General features: G+C 36.0%; 1 long non-coding RNA gene across 1 annotated transcript in view; it reads right to left on the minus strand.

Moving 5' to 3' along the window:
* LOC105740264 overlaps positions 1 to 25,931 on the minus strand; it is a 290,190-nt gene that overhangs the window by 153,438 nt on the left and 110,821 nt on the right. The window contains exon 2 of the long non-coding RNA XR_001116309.2: positions 5,820 to 5,886. This is a non-coding gene — a long non-coding RNA (uncharacterized LOC105740264). The remainder of the gene's footprint in view (positions 1 to 5,819; positions 5,887 to 25,931) is intronic.

Genomic DNA, 25,931 nt, shown 5'->3' on the forward strand with positions numbered 1-25,931 from the left:
CTAATATCAAGAATCTATAAGAAACTTAAACAAATTAATAAGAAAAAAACACAAATAAGCCCATTAAAAAGTGGGCAAAGGACATGAACAGATAATTCCCAAAGGAAGTCATATAAGCAGTGAATAAACATGAAAAAATACTCAACATCACTTATCATCAGAGAAATGCAAATTAAAACCACAATGAGATACCATCTTACACCAGTCAGAATGACTATTACTAAACAGTAGAAAAATAACAGATGTTAGTGAGAATATGGAGAAAAGGAACACTAATACACTGTTGGTTGGATGTAAATTAGTTCAACCCCTATGGAAAACAGTATGGAGATTTCTCAAAGACCTAAAAACAGAATTACCATTTGATCTAGAATTCCCACTACTGGTAATTGCCCAAAGAAAAAGAAATCCTTCTATCAAAAAGACACCTGCTTTTTCTCAACATGTTTATCTCAGCACTATTCACAACAGCAAAGTCATTGAATCAACCTAAGTGCCTATCAATGGTGAATTGGATCAAGAAAATGTGGTAAATATACCCCATCGAATATTACACAGCTGTAATAAAGAATGGAATTCTGTCCTTTGCAGCAACATAGATGCAACTGGAGGCCATTATCCTAAGTGATCTAGTGGAGAAACAGAAAAGCAAATACCCCATGTTCTCTCTTATACCTGGGAACTAAACAATGGGTACACATGGACATAAAGATGGGAACAATAGACACTGGGTACTGCTAGAGTGGGGAGGGAGAGAAAGGGTCAAGGGTTGAAAAACTATTGAGTATTATGCTCACTACCTGAGTGATGAGTTCAATAGAAGCCCAAACCCCAGAATTATGCAATATACCCTTGTAACAAACCTGCACATGTACCCCTTGAATCTAAAATAAACAAATAAACAATGTAAATAAAAAGTAATAAAAACAAAAAATATTAAATGAATCAAGAAAATGTCTGTGACTTCAAAGCAGAAATGTAAAGAAAACCTGTTACAGGTGGTAAATTTGGATGAAATAGAGTTGAGCTCTGAGTTAACCCTCACCTTTCAGTGCTCAGTGAACATAGTGTATGTGCGACAGTTTTGAAAAACTCATCTAATAATTCTTGACTTCAAGTGATGAATTCACAGGTTTGGACAGGCTACAGCAAAAACAAAGGATATTCCCTAAGGGCCCGGGCCCACACATCAGATCTATAGGATAATTGGACCTGACGGGGAAAGAACCACACACGCATGCTCTTGTTACTTTATATTCCTTAAACTTTATGCCCAGGAAGATGCCTCAAAGAAAGATAGAAATGAAGGAGAAGGAGAAAGCAGCCTGACTATTTCCACAGAGAGAGACATAGGCATTTAATCCTGAGCCTTCACTGTGAAGCCCAATAGCTTTCACAACAACAAAATTGAGAGAAACATTACTCCAAAGTGGAAAACAATAACATGGGGAGAAGACAATTGATTTTTTAAAAACACCATTTTGGCTCCAAATGCAGCAGCTAATTCTCTTTTACTCCATGCCATACAGACTTCTTCAGAAATTCCACAAGTTCTCCCAATCATGATTGTGAAAATCTAAATAGAAACTAGCTGTGATTGTTAATACTGAGTGTCAACTTGATTGGATTGAAGGATACAAAGTATTGATCCTGGGTGTGTCTGCCAGGGTGTTGCCAAAGGAGATTAACATTTGAGTCAGTAGATTGGGAAAGGCTGATCCACCCTTAATCTGGGTGGGCACAATCTAATCAACTGCCAGTGCAGCTAGAATATAAGCAGGAATAAAAATGTGAAAAGAGAGACTGGCCTATCCTCCCAGCCTACATCTTTCTCCCGTGCTGGATGCTTCTTGCCCTCAAATATTGGACTTCAAGTTCTTCAGCTTTGGAACTCAGACTGGCTCTCCTTGCTCCTCAGCCTGCAGATAGCCTATTGTGGGAAGTTGTGATCATGTGAGTTAATAACTTAATAAACTCCCATATATATATTCCATTAGTTCTGTCCCTGTAGAGAACCCTGACTAATAAACTAACGTCGAAGTTACATATAGCTATGACCAAAACAAACAAAACTGCAGCAAAAGTTAAAAGGAAAGAATTATCAGTAAAAATTAGATTAATAATGTATAAAGAACTGAGATCACACTAAGAAATACATGAGAAAGTGTTTGGGAAAATATTTTTTAATAATAAGAGATAAATGACTATGATTTTTTAAGAAAATACCTCGAAGGAGAAATGTAGAACGTGTAAATAAAGGAGGTTAAAATAAAATGTCAGAGTTTAGTAACAAGTAGAAAAGTAAAATAAAGAAACTTCTGAGCACAAGCACTTTATAATCAACAACAACAACAACAACAAAATAGAAAAACTTGGCTGAAAATACAGGACAAGAAACCTCACAAAATTACTCAGAATACAAAAAGCACACAAAAGAAAAAATTGATAAAATTGAACATCAAAAAATTAAGTGTTCTGTACATCAAAAATACAGATTAAAAAATGTTAAGCAAGCCATAGACTGGAAAAAATATTTCTAATATTTATACCTAACATAATTATATCTTCTATAGATCAATAATAAAGACAACCCAATTTTTGAAAAAAAGAGAGGACTTGAACCAATGCCCCAGAAAAGGATATATGCAATTGCAAAAAACACACATGAAAAATTGTTTGGCATTATTGGTCATCAGGGAAATTAAAATAATATCATTACTTTAATTTTCATACTATCTGACATGGTTTGACTGTGTCCCCACCGAAATCTCAACTTGAATTGTAGCTCCCAGAATTCCCACGTGTTGTGGGAAGGACCCAGTGGGAAGTAATTCAATCATGGGGGCCAGCCTTTCCCATGCTATTCTTGTGATAGTGAATAAGTCTTATGACATATGATGGGTTTATCATAGGTTTCCGTTTTTGCTTCTCTCTCATTTTTTCTCTTGTTGCTGTAATGTCAGAAGTGGCTTTCACCTTCCACCATGATTCTGAGGCCTCCCCAGCCATGTGGAACTGTAAGTCCAATTAAATCTCTTTTTCTTCCCAGTCTCAGGTATGTCTTTATCAGCAGTGTGAAAACGGATTAATACACTATCTATAGCATGAGATACTATTTCATGACCACAAGAATGGGTAAAGTAAAACATTAATAATATCGAATGTTGGTGAGAATATGGAATAGTCATTACTCTTATTCATTTTTGGTGGGATCATAAAATGGTGTCATTACTGTGGAGAATAGTAGTACAGATGCCTTACTGATAGAAATATATCTACTGAATGTGGATGGTTTGCCTGACAGCACCCCCAGAGGACTCAGACAACAGTCAGTAACAACTACTGGACAAGTGAATAAACACCCCTCCAGAGGATTCTAGCACTTACTCATTAAAAGCCACTAATTTTTTAGTCTTCCCAGAAGAGACCCTAAACATGATTGAGCAAGACAAAGTCATTTTTGTATCCTTACTGTGCTTTGTTTGAATCTCTGTTCCACAAATTTGTGAAAATCATAAAGCAGTTGGTTTAAGCCAGTACAATAACTAGACCAGTAAACTTGGGGTCATCGTTATGTAGTAATAATAAGTGGAACAGAAATTTGGGAGCTGGAAGGAGGAAGCTAACATGACAAAAACATGGCATTGGCTTTGAAACTGGATTAGATGGGAGCCAGAAGAGCCTTGGGAAGACCATCAGTAAAGGCCAGATGATACTGAGGGAGACGATTATGCAAGCTGGAAGTACAGGGAGATAAGTGTTATTGGAAGCTGGGGAAAAAAAGATTTTTTTTTAAAGTGTTACAAAATTTAGCAAAATTGTTCCATGTAACAACATAAAAATAGAAAATAAATATGATTCTATATCTAGAAAACTCCATTGTCTCAGCCCAAAATCTCCTTAAGCTGATAAGCAGCTTCAGCAAAGTCTCAGGATACAAAATCAATGTACAAAAATCACAAGCATTCTTGTAAGCCAATCACAGACAGAGAGCCAAATCATGAGTGAACTCCCATTCACAATTGCTTCAAAGAGAATAAAATACCTAGGAATCCAACTTACAAGGGATGTGAAGGACCTCTTCAAGGAGAACTACAAACCACTGCTCAATGAAATCAAAGAGGATACAAACAAATGGAAGAACATTCCATGCTCATGGATTGGAAGAATCAACATCGTGAAAATGGCCATACTGCCCAAGGTAATTTATAGATTCAATGCCATCCCCATCAAGCTACCAATGACTTTCTTCACAGAATTGGAAAAAACTACTTTAAAGTTTATATGGAACCACAAAAAAGCCCGCATCGCCAAGTCAATCCTAAGCCAAAAGAACAAAGCTGGAGGCATCACGCTACCTGACTTCAAACTATACTACAAGGCTACAGTAACCAAAACAGCATGGTACTGGTACCACAACAGAGACATAGATCAATGTATCAGAACGGAGCCCTCAGAAATAATGCCGCATATCTACAACTATCTGATCTTTGACAAACCTGACAAAAACAAGAAATGGGAAAAGGATTCCCTATTTAATAAATGGTGCTGGGAAAACTGGCTAGCCATATGTAGAAAGCTGAAACTGGATCCCTTCCTTACACCTTTTACAAAAATTAATTTAAGATGGATTAAAGACTTACATGTTAGACCTAAAACCATAAAAACCCTAGAAGAAAACCTAGGCAATACCATTCAGGACATAGGCATGGGCAAGGACTTCATGTCTAAAACACCAAAAGCACTGGCAACAAAAGCCAAAATTGACAAATGGGATCTAATTAAACTAAAGAGCTTCTGCACAGCAAAAGAAACTACCATCAGAGTGAACAGGCAACCTACAAAATGGGAGAAAATTTTTGCAACCTACTCATCTGACAAAGGGCTAATATCCAGAATCCACAATGAACTCCAACAAATTTAAAAGAAAAAAAAAAAACCCATCAAAAAGTGGGCAAAGGACATTAGCAGACACTTCTCAAATGAAGACATTTATGCAGCCAAAAAACACATGAAAAAATGCTCATCATCACTGGCCATCAGAGAAATGCAAATCAAAACCACAATGAAATACCATCTCACACCAGTTAGAATGGCCATCATTAAAAAGTCAGGAAACAACAGGTGCAGGAGAGGATGTGGAGAAATAGGAACACTTTTACACTGTTGGTGGGACTGTAAACTAGTTCAACCATTGTGGAAGTCAGTGTGGCGATTCCTCAGGGATCTAGACCTAGAAATACCATTTGACCCAGCCATCCCATTACTGGGTATATACCCAAAGGACTATAAATCATGCTGCTATAAAGACACATGCACACATATGCTTATTGTGGCACTATTCACAATAGCAAAGACTTGGAACCAACCCAAATGTCCAACAACGATAGACTGGATTAAGAAAATGTGGCACATATACACCATGGAATACTATGCAGCCATAAAAAATGATGAGTTCATGTCATTTGTAGGGACATGGATGAAGCTGGAAACCATCATTCTCAATAAACTATCGCAAGGACAAAAAACCAAACACTGCATGTTCTCACTCATAGGTGGGAATTGAACAATGAGAACACACGGACACAGGAAGGGGAACATCACATTCCGGGGACTGTTGTGGGGTTGGGGGAGGGGGGAGGGACAGCATTAGGAGATATACCTAATGCTAAATGACGAGTTAATGGGTGCAGCACACCAACATGGCACATGGATACATATGTAACAAACCTGCACATTGTACCCATGTACTGTAAAACTTAAAGTATAATAATAATAATAATAATAATAATAATAAAGAAAATACATACCTGACAAACCCGAAGATCTAGACAAGGAGATCTCCAATAAAAGTGTTGAAGGTGCCTCCTGACCTCTTTAAGCCACCTGTAATAGAATGAGAGAAGAAAGAGTTTTTGAGTAAAATTTGGAGGAATGTACAGGAAGCTATCCTGTACACTTTACAGGATAGTTTCAGCAGCAAACTATTCTCAAAGCAAGAGCCTTAAGCCAAAAATCATATCAAAGGTGAATAGCCTATACTTGCAGATGATTCCAGTTTCTTAGTCTTTCCTTCTGAGGCCCCAGACATCTTGGAACAGAACAGAAACAAAAAGCAGAAGCAAAACAAAACAAAATAACCTATCCCTGTTGCACCCTGTCTAGAGTCCTGACCCAGAGAATTGGTGAACATGATAAAATGATTGCTTGATACCCCTGAGTTTTGGGGTGGTTTGTTATGCAGCAATGGTAGCCAGAACACTATGAAAGACAAAAAATGGTCTCTTTTATCTAAGTCGTCAAATGTGCTGACCTAAATTTACTCACACTCTTTATTTATTATCCTTTTAATATTTGCAGGATCTGTGGTGCAGATCCTAATATATTATGTTACAGGAAAGCTTTTTCTTTCCTGATATTGATGATTTTTATTTCCTCTCTTTTTTTACTTAAGTCTACCTAGAAGCTTGTGAATTTTGCTTACCTTTTCAAGGAGTTAGCTTTTGGCTTTCTTAATTTTTTCCATTGTCTCTGTGTTTTCTACTCTCTTGATTTCTGCCCTTTATTATTTCCTCCTACCTACTTAATTTAGGTTTCTTTTTGCTTTTTTTTTTCTAGCTTTGTGAAGTGGAAGCTTAAGTCGTTGAATTTAGATCTTTCTTCTTTTCCAATATAAGTACGTAAAATTCTGTTTCCATCCAAGCACTGCTCTGTGTGTATCCCACAAATTTTGACACAGATTTGAATTATCTATTTGTAGTCAATTTCTACTTCAGTGTGTTTATTTTAAGACTAGTTGAGTGCGGTAGTGAGAAGCAGGGAAAAAGTAGAACAAGGAGTTCAATGTGTAACTGACTGTGAACAATCAATTGAAATAATTCACTACCTTTGGGCCTAACTGCAATGCATTTTTATTTTTATTTTATCAGACACTACATTTCAGAGAAGAGGAGAGCCATGTTAGCAAAACATGGTCTTTTCATACAATAATGCCTAAAAATCTTGCTGTATAATTTTCACTTAAATTAATGGTCATTTCGCCTCCATGTGAAATAAAGTGGGGAAATTTAAAAATTGCAGATTTTAGTAAAAAATCATTGAAAATAATGACGAAAGCAATAGGATATTTTATCTGATTGCATCATCATGTCTATATTTAAAAGGGATAAAAAACAGACATACCAGCATTAGTAAATACAAATGACAGGAAAGAACAGCTGGTGCTACAGTGCACTTATAACATATGGCACATAATTCTCTTATATTATTACCCTGTGAGCCCTACATAGGTAAGCAGCCCCTTCAGTGTACGAGAACACCTGTGATTAGCTCCAACCAGGGAAGTAGCAGCAATGGGTGTTCAGCTAATCAAGAACAGATTGATATTTACAGTTGATCACCAGGTTTTCTTTTTGACCAGTTTCTAATACAATTATTCTGAAGCCAGTGGCATTTCATATTACAAGGTAAAAGTATTTTATTTAATTTATACTACTATTCTTTTTAAAGTCATTAATCTACAAAATCTATGAGGTTTTAAGTCATATATATATGTGATTCATATGTGATTTGTTGTAGGAGGATTGACATTTGCTTAATATTGGCTAATTATCATTTGTTTTATACATACTCGTTCATTTATTATTTTCATCCGATAGACTTTTTCTCTTTTCAAATATCCTATCTTTAAATGAAGAAATAGAAAATTTCATAGAGATTGAATAAGTTGCCTAAAGTAACATAATAATTAGTCTACACAAGGTTCTAACCTAGGTCTGTTTTCATCAGTTGCATTATGTTCGAGATTTATTTATACTAGACAACAAGTCCTTTTCTCCATTTCAACTGTAATATTAATTCCTCTTTGTCACTTTTGTTGACAATTAAATGGCAAACTAATTACCTGGATGGCCAAATTATGCTGTTATTATTTATTATTAATCAGTGTGGTGCTGTCATGAAAGCTAGGGAGAAACAAGTGAGAACTGGCCCTCTCTCTCATCTCAAATTTAGTTACACTTGAATTGCACTTGAAAAAGCACACTGCATCCCATTATTGCGTATATACCCAAAGGAATATAAATAATTCTATTACAAAGACACATTCATGCATATGTTCACTGCAACACTATTCATGATAGCAAAGACATTGAATCAACCTAAATGTTCATCAGTGACAGGCTGGATAAAGACAATGTGGTACATATACACCATGGATTACTATGTAGCCATAACAAACAATGAGATCATGTACTTTGCAGAGACATGTTTGGAGCTGGAGGCCATTATCTTTAGCAAACTAACACAGGAACAGAAAACCAAGTGCCACACCTTCTCACTTATAAGTGAGAGCTAAATGATGAGAACTTATGGTCATACAGAGGGGAACAACAAACATGGGAGCCTCTGGGAGGGTAGAGGGTGGGAGGAGGGAGGGATCAGGAGAAATAATGAATGAGTACTAGGCTGAATACCTGCGTAATGAAATAATCTGTACAATAAACTCCCTTGACTCAAGTTTACCTATGTTAGAAACATTCACATGTATTCCTGAACTTAAAATAAAAGTTAAGAAAAGTACACTGCTGTAAGTTTGGGGTCCATAATCTTAGAAAGGTAACATTAATAAAGAAAATGGCTAGGCAGGTAGGTATTTTACTTATCAATGTTATATTCAAAATAATTTTTCATTGATGCTTGTTGATATTTTCAGAATATTTTTTTAAAATAAAAGATGTTTGAGAAAATTTGCAAATCAAGATAAATAAATGGATTTATTAGGATAGGATATTGTGGATTAAGTGGACTGTGAGGTTTTATAGCCTGTAAGAAGGAGTTTAATACACCTTTCATGGGGCTAAGAGCCTGCAACATAGAGGAAACTGTCAGTTTTGGATGTGTAATTCTGAAGGAAGAATATTAAGGGTTTTTAACTTTTTCCTAAGGATAATTGGAAGCCAATAAGGATTTTAGGCAGAGAGGAGACATCATAATATATTGGGTAGAGAATGACGTAGAAGAGGTGTGGACAGAGTGAACAAAACAGAAGTCAAACACAGATCAATTATAATGGTCTAAGTGAGCAATAATGGTGGCTTGGACATATACGGTAAAAAGGGGTCTGGGTCAAAGTAGATAAAAATGATTTGATAATAAAAATAATTTGATAAACAATAGCATTTGGTGATTGATTGGGGTATAGTGTATTAGAGAGGAAAATGTAAAGGAAAATGTAGAGAAAAATTTTCAGACACATGAAATTGGATAAGAGGTGGTACCATTTACCAAAATAGAGATCATAACAAAAAGAGCAGATTTGAATGTTAGGAGTGAAGATCATGAACTCATCTTTGGGGAAATGAAGCACAAGAGGCCTGTGAGGGATGTGCATGTAGGGATATAATAGAAAAGTCTGGTATAATCTGAACTATCATCTTTTATTTCTTGTTGACCTTTAATCTTCTACTCATCATGCTATTTTATATTGGTTCATGTTGCATTGTTCTTTGCTTTAATATGTCAAAAGCATTAAAATATTCAGAGTATATTTTAATGAAAAGCAAAATACTCAGCCGGGTAATAGTGACATAGTAATTGTATGCCAGAATTTTGAGTCAGCAATGATCCCATTAACTTTATTAATATCTGTAGATGAACTATAACAGCTGAAAAATTATGCCCATTAGTCTTCTAGCCAAGCCTAACAAGGGGAAGAATATTCAGGAAAAAAGGCTGGGATGGGATACTGGATTCAGGATTATGACAGCTTGAGGGTGGTAGTATGAGATGTTCCTCTACTTATCAATGATAATACCTGAATATATTCCCACATGTCAAACATTCCTATTCATTGTAACCAACAGCTTCCCTTCTCCTCCCTGTGTTCCTTCTTTGTCCCAAATCCTTCTGATGACTTATTTTCTCATGCAGAGGAAAGGCCAATTTCTCACTCTGACCTGAAGACTCCAGATGCTGTCCCCTTACTGCCAGTCCACTGTCAAGTTCCACTGTTCAGTTCCATAGTCTTCCTCGATGGTCCTCAAATCAGTCAAAACCTTGATGGTACTCAAATTTTGCCTGTTTCAAGGCTTTGCACTTGCTGTTCCGTCTGCCCGGAACACTCTTCCCCTACTGCATGGCTCACTTGTACCCCTACATGTTCTTCACATCTCCACTCACATGTCTCTTATAAGGGAGGATTTCCCTGATTACCTATATGAATGAGTGCCTCTCCTCATGACTCTGTCCCCTGTCTGCTTGTTTATCCCTATATCACTTAGTGCCAGATGATGTAAATTTACTCATTTATTTTCCCCATTCCCAGCCCACTCCAATCTAGAAAGTAAGCTCTATTAAGGAAAGGTCTTGCTTTGTTCATTATTGTATTTCCAGCACCCAGAAAAATTATAACACATTGTAGGTGCTCAATATATATTTGTTGAATGAGCAAGTGGATGAGTGGGTTACTGGAAACTGCAGGGCACAGGTGGCAGGTAACCCAAGAACCACTGCATGCTTATTCTGATTATTAGAATATTCTGTGTGTATTTGTTTTAATCACTGTCATATAGAAGCCTAATTTTTCATTCACTCATTTTTTAATTTAGCTTTAGGTTTTTGGGTCCTACTCTTCATTGATCTGTTTTTTTTATGTCAGTGTAAATAAAGTGTGTCTCTGTTCTGAAACACCACCTTTTATTCCTCCAATAGCCCACTGATTCTCCCTATTTTTACCCCCACAATACTCATGCTCCATTACTGTGTGCACTGTAGCCCATAAATCAAAGTCCAGCAACTCATTTAAAGAAAACTGTCACTAGGAAAAAAATTTTTTCAGTTGGTTTGTGTAATTTTACAAAACTACCAGCAGATGGTGCTATTGCAACATCTTTTTTTTTTTTTTTTTTTTTTTTTTTGAGACGGAATCTCGCTCTGTCGCCCAGGCTGGAGTGCAGTGGCGCAATCTCGGCTCACTGCAAGCTCCGCCTCCCGGGTTCACGCCATTCTCCTGCCTCAGCCTCTCCGAGTAGCTGGGACTACAGGCGCCCGCCACCACGCCCGGCTAATTTTTTTGTATTTTTAGTAGAGACGGGATTTCACCGTGGTTTCGATCTCCTGACCTCATGATCCGCCCGCTTGAGCCTCCCAAAGTGCTGGGATTACAAGCGTGAGCCACCGCGCCCGGCTACTATTGCAACATCTTGATTCTTAGTCTTTACCTGCCCTGAGAGGCACAATAACACTGTCACAGAGAGATATCAAGATTTTTCTAGAAATGATCTTACTTTTTGGGTTTTACACACTTCAGTGCTAAAGAAAGGGGCATCCTTAGTTCTGTTTCTTGTTCATAGTGACAATTGCTTAAGGTGTAGGTTTAGCAGAATGTATATGCCCCAGATTAGGTATCTCATTTTCTCAGATATTGTGGAATTGACTACTCAAGGCCCATCATTCTTGAGCTTAAGGAAATGCCAATTCAGCTTTGGCCTAATTCACTAGACAGGGTCGTCACCTTTAAATTATTTCTGCCTATGTGGCCACTCGGGCTGCTTCTACTTTAAAACCTTTAATTTATGTTCCTCTGTTGAAACTTCTCTGGCCAAAACCATACAATAATAATAAGTAAAAGTAGTACAGGGTTTTATACTGTGCACAGTTTCTTCAAGCATATTTTTTCATATACATCTTCATAACAACCCTGAGGGTGACACACTATAAATATAAATATAATATAAATAACTTCAAAATAGAAAATTCATAAATTAGTCAGAAAGTTCTGTCACTGTAGGCAACAACATATAGAATTACACATAAAGGTACTTATAAATTTTGAATTCAAATGTAGAGACCATGTGGAGCCCAGGAAAATGCACAGTCTCTGAAAATGGACAAACTGAAATTTTTATCCTGACTTCATGGCTTTGTAACTCTGACTTTTGGCAATATACTTAGCTTCTCTGACCCTCAACTTCCTTATTACTATTTTTATATATATATATTTTTATTATACTTTAAGTTCTAGGGTACATGTGCACAACGTGCAGGTTTGGTACATATGTATACATGTACCATGTTGGTGTGCTGCACCCACTAACTCATCATTTACATTACGTATATTTCCTAACGCTATCCCACCCCTCACCCCACAACAGACCCCCATGTGTGGTGTTCCCCTTTCTGTGTCCAAGTGTTCTCATTGTTCAATTCCCACATATGAGTGAGAACATGCGGTGTTTGGTTTTTTGTCCTTGCGATAGTTTGCTGAGAATGATGGTTTCCAGCTTCATCCATGTCCCTACAAAGGACATGAACTCATCAAAAGCTGGAGGCATCACGCTACCTGACTTCAAACTATACTACAAGGCTATGGTAGCCAAAACAGCATGGTACTGCTACCAAAATAGAGATATAGACCAATGGCACAGAACAGAGCCCTCAGAAATAATACCACACATCTACAACTATCTGATCTGTGACAAACCTGACAAAAACAAGAAACAGGGGAAAGGATTCCCTATTTAACAAATGGTGCTGAGAAAACTGGCTAGCCATATGTAGAAAGCTGAAACTGGATCCCTTCCTTACACCTTTTACAAAAATTAATTCAAGATGGATTAAAGACTTAAATGTTAGACCTAAAACCATAAAAACCCCTAGAAGAAGACCTAGGAGATACCATTCAGGACATAGGTATGGGCAGGGACTTCATGTCTAAAACACAAAAAACAATGGCAACAAAAGCCAAAATTGACAAATGGGATCTAATTAAACTAAAGAGCTTCTGCACAGTAAAAGAAACTACCATCAGAGTGAAAAGGCAACCTACAGAATGGGAGAAAATTTTTGCAACCTACTCATCTGACAAAGGGCTAATATCCAGAATCCACAAAGAACTCAACCAAATGTACAAGAAAAAAACAAACAACCCCATCAAAAAGTGGGTGAAGGATATGAACAGACACTTCTCAAAAGAAGACATTTATGCAGCCAACAGACACATGAAAAAATGCTCATCAACTTCCTTATTTTTAAAATGTCAAGAAGGAAATTCACTTTTCAGAGTGGTTGAAAATGTTAATAACTCAAGGAGCTTTTACTATAGTAGTTTGTGTCTTTTTTCACATATGTATGTCATACCAAGTACTGTGTATTAACCTAGGAGCCCCAAACACATATTTCCACAACCTGTTTGAGAAATCAGCGTGCTTGGGACCTTTTGTGTGGGGTCAGATAGATCTAATTTGGATAGGCTTAGAAGAGAGGAATTATTGTGAATTAATTTAATCTATTTTATTTTTTAAAGACAGAGTCTCACTATGTTGCCAAGGCTGGAGTGCAGTGTGACCAAGGCTGCTGCGACCTTGACTCACCGCAGCTTCTGCCTCCCAGGTTCAAACAATTCTCATGTGACAGCCCCTCTAGTAGCTGGGATTACAGGTGTGCACCTCTATACGTGGCTAATTTTTGTATTTTTAGTAGAGATGGGATTCTGCCATGTTGGCCAGGCTGGTCTTGAACTTCTGACCTCAAGTGATCCACCTGCCTTGGCCTGCCTAAGTGCTAGGATTACAGGTGTGAGCCACCGTGCCCAGCCGAATTATTGCTAATTTATACAGAAGGATCTGGCCTAGAAAAAAAGAGAGATGTCGATGATTAAGAACGGCTTGCTAGTTAGCAGCAGCTGTACGACGTGATGATGGCAATACTTAAATTATTCTGGCCAGTCTGGCGAACTCAGTGGCTTAGATTGGCCAAGTACTCAAAAAATGAGCAAAATAATCTGGACATTACAAAAAGATATCATAAAATTCATGCACTTAATTCATAGGAATGCCCATGACATTTTACATGTGATCTAAAGTGTTGAATGATCTAGTTTAGAAACTCAAAAAACATGAAAGGGCAGCAATAATAAGAGGACAAATGAAAGCTTCTAAAGACAGATACATTTGCAACAAACAGTGCTTTCAGCCTAAGTGTGATGGGGAAGACAAAAATAAAATCTAAAAATTGCTGGTAAGAAATTTTAGACTGAACAACATAGCAAGACCCAGCCTCTACAAAAAATTTAAAACCTTAGCTGGGCATGGTGGTGTATGCCTGTGGTCCCAGCATGCCCTTGGCATGCTGAGATGGAAGGAGCTCTTGAGCTCAGGAGGTCTAGGTTGTTATTAGCCCTGATTGTGCCATTGCACTTTAGTCTGGGCAAAAGAGCAAGACCTTGTCTCCAAAAAGCAAAATAACAAAAAATGAAACCTCAATATCCAATACTCCATGACTAAGTCCTACATGTTGGATTAGCCCTGGGAGCCTCATTGTATAAATTACAATACAATCATTTACATTGAGAATGGTGATCCTCTCAGCTTGAATAGTGTATAATCAATGTTGAAAATATTACCGTTTTCAACATGCTTAGGGTTACAAGTGGTCAGCTTCATTTTTTTTGATGATTCAGCTTAATGAAACACTTCATTTTTCTCATGATACTGAATTTTTAATGTTTTCTGAACTATAGATATAATATTTTTAGGAAAAGACTATAGATTCTTAAATAACATATTTAAACATTCTGATTCATTCATCCATTCATTTTTATATTAACCAACTGATTATTGAGTTTATTCCCTGTGTGGGATACTGTTCAGAATGCATTGAAGAGTCTGATCTTTCTCTGTTTTTAATAACCTTTCTCCTTGTGAGAAAAGAAAGAAAGCATATCAGGGCAGTTACAATTTATGCAAGACTCTGCAGCATTTTTTAATGCTTTGGGACAACTACTCACAGAAAGCTGAAAGAGTACAAATCACCAAACAAATCCTATTATTCCTTTCCTCCTCCTTTATAACTGATGCAACAAATGAGAAAATGTAAATGTAGCATATTGCAAATTGGTGGCTTATAAGAAATACACAAGTAAATGAGATAAATATTTGCCCAATGAACAAAAATATAATTTTTTTTTCCTAAGAGGATATGATCAAAGGTAGATGATAAATAACTTCTTAATAAAAGTGTATAAGAAGCCAGTTCTTTTTACTTGATCCAAATGTACCACTTCAAATATTTGTAATGCTGCTCTGGAAATGCATACTTACAATATTTAAGCCTAAGTTTATCCAAATGTAACCAAGAGCAGGTCTATTGATATGATATGGTTTGGCTGTGTCCCTACCCAAATCTCATCTTGAATTGTAATCCTCATAATCCTCACATGTCTAGGGAAAGACCCGGTGGGAGGTGATTGGATTATGGGAGCAGTTTCCCCCATGCTGTTCTCATGATAGTGAGTGAGTTCTCACAAGATCTGATCGTTTTATAAGGGGATCTTCCCCCTTCACTACTCACTCTTCTCTCTCCTGCCACCACGTGAAAAGGTGCTTGCTTCCCCTTCACCTTCTGCCATGATTGTAAGTCTCCTGAAGCCTCCTCTAGCCATGTGGAAGAGGTCAATTAACCTCTTTACTTTATAAATTACCCATTCTTGGCTACTTCTTTATAGTAGTGTGAAAATAGACTAATACATGAGATAACATATGAAAATACAAATCCAAACCCCGCTTGGCAGTTTTTTCCTCATTTTTGTTTCTATACTTAATGAGGACTCCAAAATTTACAGAAGGTTCTTAAACAGAGTCAAATATGCTGGCTTGTCAATGCCTAGAAATAATTCCATAGTGCAGGTCCTGCTCCTTCGTTGATTTTAACTCTCCTCAAAATGCTCTTGTGGTTGGAGTTGTGTTCTCTTGAAATATGTTTTTTAATAGTAAACAACTAAAGAGGGAATTGTATCATCGAGTCAATGAGCATTTTATGAACATAGAATCTACATCACCAGGAGACAATCAGATGTGTTAAAAAAAAAAAAACTATGAAAATGTTGAAGGACTCAATCAGTGCTTTCATCAGGAAAGTTTTGAATCCAAAAATTGGCCCCACTCAATGAGTACTTGTACATAGTTCAAAAAACAACAATTTTGTCTTGAGATGTGTGTGAGATGCTGATGGCAATTACATTCAGACTCCAATTTAATACTATGCAGGCAATTTATTGATTACATGTCAGATCCTCAGTTGTTTTGCATATATTTTCCATTAATGGCCTCAATGATCTTCTAAGATATTACAGTCATCTTTTTGTAAATGATTAAACTATCATTTAAATGATTTTAATGGCTTTTCCAAAGCCACCCAGTGGGTAAATGACAAAAGTAAGGATTTAAACTCTTTTGTATGATTTCCTTTTTTCTTTTCTTTTTTTTTTTCTTTATAGATAGGGTCTTGCTCTGTTGCCCAAGCTGGAGTGCTGTGGCACAATCTCAGCTCACTGCACCCTTGACCTCCTATATTCAAGCTATTTCCCCTACCTCAGCCTCCCAAGTAGCTGGGACCACAGGTGTGAGCTACCTGGCCCAGCTGGTTTTACTATATTTTATTATTTTTTGTAGATATGGAGTTTTGCCATGTTGTCCAGGCTAGTTTCAAATTCATGGCCTCAAGCAATTTGCCCACCATGACCACCAAAAGTGCTGGGATTGCAGGTGTGAGCCACCAGTTCTGGCCTCTTTGGTATGATTTCAAGGCCCATACCCTTTCCACAACTACTAACTTCTTCTTCTTTTTTTGTTTTTTTAAATAGATGAAGTCTCACTCTTGGTGCCCAGGCTGGAGTGCAATGGCGCAATCTCGGCTCACTGCCACCTCTGCGTCCCCGGTTCAAGCAATTATCTTGCCTTAGCCTCCTGAATAGGTGGGATTACAGGTGCCTGCCACCACGCCTGGCTAATTTTTGTATTCTTAGTAGAGACAGGGTTTCACCATGTTGGCCAGGCTGGTCTCGAACTCCTGACCTCAGGCGATCTGCCCGCCTCAGCCTCCCAAAGTGTTGGGATTAGAGGTGTAAGCCACCAAGCCCAACCTATCTAAATTTTTATAATATTGAATTGCTTCCAAGTTGAACGTGAATATGACAAAGCTCCACTATCTTTAAGTATGCCCTCCTGTGCCCAGCATCAGCTCTAGGAAAAAACTAGTTAGATTAGTTGGCCATTCTACATTTGTTCCTAACATACCTTCCATCTTGCTGCCTACCCCCGTGTCCACACAACTGAGGTTCCTGTCTAGTTGCCCAACAGCTTATCTCTACTCCCTTCCTCTTTTCATCCATTGTATATTTCACTTAATTCAAGCCTCCTCTCCACATCCAAATTTAGGGTACTGTGACATTTCAGACAGGGAGAAATTCTTGCACCAAAGGCCTTCTGTTTCCCTATGAGGAAGCTAAATCTGTTGAGTATTATACCTATCATTTCATACATATTTAAACATTAAAACTAATCACCTGTGGGAAATTAATATTCCTTTTAATAAGGAAATAAAATTTCTGGTAATTCATTAGTTGCCCCAACTGTGAAAAACACATCACAATATTTGTTTTAAACTTTCTTGTGTCATCATTTCAGAATTCTATCATTTGGTTTAAATTGTGTTTTGAGCCCATGTGCAATATATTGATATTGGCTAAATTTTTATTATTATCTACACTTTAAAAATGGCCCCCAAAGCTTGCAAACTTTTCTTATGAGAGTCATACCGAGAGGAGAAGACTCAACTTTTTATGCCTATCTTGTACCCTAGATATTTAAATCATTTGCTATCTGTTTTCCCTTGTAAAATATACACTCCATGAGGACAGAAATGCTTACGTTTCATTCATGGCAATAAAGTCCAATCCTAAAACAGTGCCTGATACATACGTTTTCAACAAATATTTGTTAAATAAATGAATGTCCCTTGCATCATTTGGCTGTTTCCTAATAAAGCATGGTTTGTTAATATCTTGCCATAATGGCTTTCATCCTCTGGCAATACATTAGCTTGTCAATCATCTTTTTAAAATGTGGTTACCTTGGTAAAAATGCTGAAGCACATAGAACTGGTTCAAACTTGATGTTAGTTTACCCATGACATCTCTTCACTAAGAGTTTGTGTTCTGTTTTCATTTAAAATTCTTTTCAACTATTGGCTGGAATTTGGCCACAAGATGGAGTGGCAGCACAAAGTAGATAGAGTTATTTAAATAGATTTGGCCATCATTGTTGCAATGAAGTGGCTTGAATGATTATTGTTGTCTTAAAACTTGGGGGCATTTTAACTATTTATGTTAGTTATCTACTTTAATTTGGTGATCTTTATTTGGTGATCTTCCTCCATTGAGAGAAAGAGATGACAACCAAAACCACAAATCCTCTGATCCCAAGAATACACCACTTTATATTTACCTTTTGACTTTCTTTACTTACACCTTCATTTTAAAGGATATCTTTTATAGTTTATCACTTGTCATTTTGGTCGTGTGTTTATTAACTGGTTAAGCCTCTTAGGGACACTTGAATCAGGAGTCTGGAGATATCGGTGAGGTATATGATCATTTATGTGAAAATCCTACTCCATTTCGTCTTATCTCTAATCCCCAATGCTATAGGGTCATCAACTGTCTGTCTCAAAGTCCCAATAGAACATAATTTGTTCCTGAAGTAATTAAATGAAGACAAAACTCAATATAATGAACACCCATGCGAAAGACAAAATTCATGATTTGAACAGACCTAAAAGAGCCTCTGACTCTTCAATGCACTCGACAGAAATTCCTTTGATGTCTTTACTACACTTCAATCAAACCATCAATGGATTTTGTTTAGGTCTATGGTGTTTTCATTTTGGCACCTAAACTGTTTGTATCTAATAAAATGAATATAGTCTAGAATTCAGATAAACTTAGCCATCTTCAATTACTAGTTATTTGCTGAAAGTGTGTAAATCCATATTTTTAGGCCAACTCTTTTTATTTCAAAAGTTTTAATTTTGGCCAGGCGCAGTGGCTCATGCCTGTAATCCCAGCACTTTAGGAGGCCGAGGCGGGCAGATCACCTGAGGTCAGGAGTTCGAGACCAGCCTGGCCAACATGGTGAAACTCTGTCTCTACTAAAACACAAAAATTAGCTGGGCATGGTGGCATGCACCTGTAATCCCAGCTACTCAGGAGGCTAAGGCAGGAGAATCGCTTGAACCTGGGAGGTGGAGGTTGCAGTGAGCTGAGATCGCACCACTGCACTCCAGCCTGGGTGACAGAACCCGACTCCGTCTCAAAAAAAAAATTATTATTATTATTATTATTATTATTATTATTTCCGAGATGGAGTTTTGCTGTTGCCCAGGCTGGAGTGCAGTGGTGCGATCTCGGCTCACTGCAAGCTCCGCCTCCCGGGTTCACGCCATTCTCCTGCCTCAGCCTCCCGAGTAGCTGGGATTACAGGTGCCCGCCACCGCGCCCAGCTAATTTTTTGTATTTTTAGTAGAGACAGGGTTACACCGTGTTAGCCAGGATGGTCTCGATCTCCTGACCTCGTGATACACCCACCTCAGCCTCCCAAAGTGCTGGGATTACAGGTGTGAGCCACCGCGCCTGGCCCTTCTTTATTTTAAAATTTCTTAGGTGTAAACAGATTACCACAATTTTTTATTTGCCCAACAAAATAAAGAATTAATATTTATTAAGTGTTATATAAACACTGTTAATATAACTTAGCTTCAGCATAAAATAACAAAATGTATGATCTTAAAAATAAAAAAGAATTTTTTCACCGTGCTCTTCTAATCTTCAGTCTAAAAGAAGCTTATAAAAGAAGAGAAATAAAAAGACTTGAATTTGTTTTAAATTTTTAGAAAAGTCCTACATTTGGATTTGTCAAAAATTTACCTTTTTATGCAGTCTTATACCTCCAAATGCTAACTTTTTCTTTGAGATACATGAAGATTCAAAGCTAAAATAAAATGAAGTAAAAATTAAATAGCTTTTCTTCAATATAAAAAAGAGTGGTTGTACTTCTCTAAAGTCCATTTTCAGATAACTAATAAGGTTATGAATTTTGAGCTAGTACAATTACGTACAATTATGCTTCCTTTCTTTCCTTCCAAACTTCAGTTACATTTTAAACAAATTTGTTTCTTTTTTAATGTTTCAAAATTTTGTACATATTTTTTAAATCACTGCTAAATTATCCCTCCAGAAGGCAGTATGATCATGTCAGCGGACATGAACAGAGCAGGACTTTCCAGAAAATAGAACAGATAAAGTCAAATGCTATTAAATAACAACAGACTAATGGCTGAATCTATTTCTAATTTTCTTTCCTTTCACTCTCAAAGGAAAAACCACAACATAAGATCTCAAAAGGGGAGCACAGAGAAGTGAAAACAGGCATTTTGTTAGGATAGTACTGAAAGGAAGCTAAAAGATGGGGAAAAAATCTTTGAAGGGAATGCATTTTTTCCAAATAATGTTAGATGTCGTTTTCTTCTGGAAGCCTTTCCTAACTAATCCTCGAGCTCTGAAGCAATGTTCTTCTTAGGCACTCCTGGAACCTCCTGTATTTCTTATGCCATACTATTTCTCACACTGAATTGTTATTATTGTTTACTTATCTATATCACACACTACGCAGTAAGATCCATGAGAGCCTCTATCAGCTTTACATGTCCTGGGCCCATTAAAGTATTTGTCACATAGTGGCTTCTCAATAAATATTTTATGAAGGGAGGAAAGATTTTACTAATACATGGATTTAATTATACACACACACACACATTATTGGGCAATTATAATATAAGGTGTCTGGATAGTATTTGTGGTATCAACAGCTAAAATGTCTGGATAAAAAAACTTCAAAAATATTTTCAACTGCATGGCTGAGTTGGCATAAAAGTAAGAGTAATTCCATAAGTTCAGATAGAATGAGGGCACCCAAATCCAGAGAGAAAAGGATTGGCTGGAGCTGCTATTCTCCTCCTAGCACCTGCTGATACCTGGCAGTGCACAGACTGGACTCAAACATACTTTGCCCAAAAAGGAGAAAAGACAAAATCTTGTTGTAACTTGAGAGTTCAGATCAGAGACTCTTGTATAAAATCAATATATCTCCAGTGGAAACCACGTAACATAAAACAAAAACGGGAAAATACAAAAGAAGACAGTGAAGTTATTTATTTGTTATATTTTAACTCTCCGTGGAGGAGAAATAGAAAATACATGTCTCTACAGTGAACGTCATTATGGGTCATTAGTTTAATGTTGATCCTAGATGACTTGCAAAAACCAATGCAAATCCTTTCTGGAAGAGGGCATCTTAAACCCGAGTATAAAAAAATGAAATGAAATAATGCTGGGTGCAGTGGCATGAGCCTGTAGTCCCAGTTATTTGGGAGGCTGAGGTGGGAAGATCACTTGAGCCTAGGAGTTCAAAGCTGTAATGACCTAGGATTGCACCACTGTACCCTACTCTGAGCAACAGAATGGGACCTTGCCTCAAAAATAAATAATTAATTAATAAAATGAAAGAACCATGTTCCAAGCAACCCGATGTAATAATTTTAAAAAATGAATCTCACTTAAACTGCAGGTATTTAAATTTAAATTACCAAATATGGAACATAAAAGTAGCAATTTTTTAATCTTTAAAGAAATCAAAGTAGATACTAAAATTATAATACATAAATAAAAGACTTTAAAAAATAACTAGGAAGCTTTAACAATAAAGTAATCTGAAAGGGAAAAATTAATGATTGCTACTAGAGACTCAATGGATGTGTTGCCTAGCAGATTAATCTGAGATGAAGAAAGAATTTCTCAACTAGTGATAACTCTCAAGCAAACTGCTTAGAATGCAGACAATGAGATGTACTGATAGGAAATATAAAAAGGTAAAATGAGAAGAAAAATACTGAATATACATTTAATAATCATTTCAGGAGGAAAAAAGAGATTATGGTGAAGAAGCAGTATTTGAAGAGTTAGTGGCTCAGAACTTTCCAGAATCAATGAAAAACCTCATTTTTTATATTTAACAGAACCTAACAAACACTAAACATAATAATAAAAAGAAATCCACATCACACATATTGTATTTCAACTGTAGAACATTAAAGATAAAGATAAGATTTTTTAAATTTAAATTTAAATTTTATTTTATTTTAAGGTTATTTCTGTACAACAACCCCGGCTGGAGTTGAAGGGACAGAGGGAGGTGGTAAGAGGACACTTTACCTACAAAAGAATAATAATTTCCATATAGGGCTAATTTCTCAACAGCAATAAAAGTCAGAAGATGGTGTATCAATATCTTCAAAATACTGACAAAAAGTAACTCTCAACCTAGATTTTTATAAACAGTGTAACTACCGTTTAAGAAAAAGAATGAAATGAAGATATCTTCAAGCCAAGATGAAGAGTATAAAGTTGTGAGAGAGGCTAAAATGGTCAACTAATTATTCTGCCTTATCAATTCTAAAAGAACTAGGGAGGAAAAATGAAGAAAACCAGAAGAAACCCCTGGAGTGACAGCTGGAGATAGGAAACTATTTTTAACTAGTGTGTATGGAGGGGTGTGGATTTGGCCTAGGATAGGAGATAGCCTGTCAAGATTATAAACATACATAAAAATTTAAAGAAAATAAAATAGAGAGGGGAGCTGTTTGGAAAGCTGCTTTTGATTCTTCCAGCTATTGCCTTGGGGAATAATGCCTGACCCACACCTACCTGTTTCCTAGTCCCCTTAAGGATGAAATCAGACAAGCTCAGAAGTTGTTTGCCTGTGAGATGCTGAGAAAAATGGGTGGAGAAGAGTGGCTGTAGTTCCATGGTTCACAGAGCTCTTCATCTATATTAGTTTTCTCTTGCTGTCTAACAATATTTCCATTAAGACAACATACATTTCTTACTACAGGACAGGAGTCTGGGCATGATTTAGCTGGGTTCTCTGGAAAGCCATAATCAAAGTGTTGCTTGGTGCTGTGGTCTCATAGGAGGCTTAACTAAGCAAGGCTCCACTTCCAAGCTCACTCTAGTTCTTCATAGAATTTAGATGATTAAATAAATTAATATATTATATTACTGATTAAATAAAATAATGTATTAATATTATTGATTAAATATTAATGATTTAATCAATTAAATAATTAGAATGATTAAAATAAATTAATTTAGCTAGCTGGCTGAATATAAACTTAATTTCAACTTCAGTTGAATTTCCACAAAACAGCAACAGCTCAAATATTTGATTTAAGGCAGATATTATTTAAACTAGCAACAAAAATGTCTGTAGGACTGAGGGCTTTAGTTCTTTGCAGCTTGTCAGCTGTGGGCCTCCCCAGCCACTAGAGATCACCTACTTGACCATGTGCAGTTTCCCAACATGACTCGTGGCTTCCTTAGAGACAACAGCGGAGGAAGAGACTCCAGGAAGATGGTTACTATAAATGTATGTATGTAGTCACACACATGTAATCACATATATCCTGTCACCTTTCCTGTATTCTATTGGTTAGGAGCAAGTCACATGTCATGTCTGCACTCAAGGGTAAGGTACAATGCAATGGTACAAACATTGAAAGGCAGGAATCATGGGGGAGGGCACCCTAGCACATGTGCAGACTGTCTCAAGGGTCCTTCAAGCCTCCTCTCTCTCCATTCCAGCCTCTGAGCTCTTTGGGATTGACAGGAACGGGTGTTGGGCTTTCCTCTATATATTCCCTGACAGAGTAGCTGATAATTCTAAAGAAAATGAGCCCAGACGCCAAAATTACTAGGCAGCTGGAGAACCTAACCATTCCAAAAGAAAGTATTTTCATAAGAACAAGAAATGAAAAAGTTGACTACCAACAGAACCTCTCTAAACATGTGTCTCAAGAATGTACTCCAGAAGAAGGAAAATAATCTCAGAAGGAAGGTGTGTGAGAATCCACTGATGCAGTCCATATAGGCTTGCCTTCTGGGGCAGTAAACTAGCTGGATAAGTATGAAGAAAAGACATAAAAGTTATCTTGCAAAACCCAAATTTTAGTCTTTTGTTGCTTTTATGTAATACACTTAAAACATAACAATACAGAATGTTTGAAAGGAAATGTATTGCATAACATACCAGAAAAATGTTAATCCATCAAATCAAATAGACTTCCAGGCCAAATAAACAAATGCTAAAGAAAATCACTGACTATTACTAAAAGGCTTACATAATTCTAAACTAATATAAAATTTTTAAAATGGTTTCAAAATATATAAGCAAAAATGCATATAAGTACATGAAGAAATTGACAACTATTCATTACCATGAGCTATCTCTGAGCAATTGATAAATCAAGCAGAAAAAGAAATCAGAAAGGATGCTGCAGATTTGGAGCACACAATTAACTTTATCTAATGGATATAGAAAAAATATTGCATTCATCATCTGAAGAATACATATTGTCTCCAAGCACATGTAATGTATATAAAAACTGTCAGTGTACTAAGTAAACAAGCAATTTTCAACACTTAAAAAAATCAGTATCTTTCAAACTACATTATCTGACTACATTACAATTAAGTTTGAAATTAAGCAGAAAAGCATAATAGAAAACTTGATACATCTAAAATGTTTAAAAACTTGACTCCAATTAATTACTTCAATTACTTAATTTATTTGACCTCACAGGTCAAAATTAAAATTGAACTGAATCATAATTAAAATGATACGTGTTGAAACGTGACTTTTTGTGAAAACTCATTACAAGAAAGATACTTATAAAATGCACATTTTAAAAAAAGAAGAAATACTGAATAGTTGTACATTAACCATCAGACTTGAAAGATCAGAAAAGGAACAACAGAAAAACCTCCCAAAAAGTTGAAAGAAAGGTATAATAATACTAGCACTAGAAATTAATGAAATAGAAAAGAATCCTAAAGAAAGAGAGGAATAAAAATACTAAAGTTAGTTCTTTAGCAAGACTAATAAAATTGAAAAACATCTAGAACTATTGCTAAAAGAAAAAGAGAGGGACCAAATAAATAATATAAGGAAGCAAAAAGGACATACAAATAGATATAGCTGAGATTAAAAACATAATGAAACTATTAAAATAAGTTAATACTAGTAAATTGAAACCATTAGGAGAATGAAAGTCTTAAAAATCTCATAGAAGGAAAATAGAAAATCTAAATTATTTTTGTAATGTTACAAAATGGAACTATAGAAATTGATGCAATCGAACATTTTTATATTCCACCCCCCCGCCACACACACACACAAAGACAAGGCCCAAATGTTCACAGGCAGGTTCTATTCGAAGAACAGAAATAGTCTTATGGCTTTATTTCAAAAAATATATAAGAAAAAATTCCATTTCACATGTCTAGTATTACCTTAATATCAAAAATCCATCAAGAATAATAAGTAAATGAGAAGCTATAATTGTATATAACACATGAATCTGGAACAAAATTTTAGCTAACAAAATCAGTAATCAAACTCAAAAATGTATTTAAAATAACACACTAATATCAAGTATGATTTATTCTATAAATGCAAAGTTTACATCTAAAAACTATTAATATTATTTCATATATTAAAAAATTATCACATAAATATTAAATCATCTCAGATTTAAAGAATTAACTTTGATAATATCTAAAGTCAATTCATTATGTAAACTCTTAGTATTCTGGGAAAAGAAGAAATATCATCACAGAATGAAGACCACATATCCTACACAGTAGAGAAACATTAAAAGCTTTCCCCTCAAAATCAGAAGCAAGAAAAAAAAATGCATAATTACATTCCTTATTTTCAACTAGCACAATATGCCAAGAAAAATAAATAAAAGGTAAAATACTGGAAAAGGAAAAAATTAAACTCTTATTCTCAAATGATGATAGTCTGTCTATCTGGAAGACACGGAACTTAAAGACAAATGATTAAAATAAATTACTTTAGCTAGCTGGCTGAATATAAAAATAATTTCAACTTCAGTTGAATTTCCACAAAATAGCAACAGCTCAAATATTTGATCTAAGGCAGATATTATTTAAAGTAGAAATGAAAATATGAAAATCAAGA

The sequence above is a fragment of the Nomascus leucogenys genome, chromosome 16 (genome assembly GCF_006542625.1).
Source record: "Nomascus leucogenys isolate Asia chromosome 16, Asia_NLE_v1, whole genome shotgun sequence".
Lineage (NCBI taxonomy): Eukaryota > Metazoa > Chordata > Mammalia > Primates > Hylobatidae > Nomascus > Nomascus leucogenys.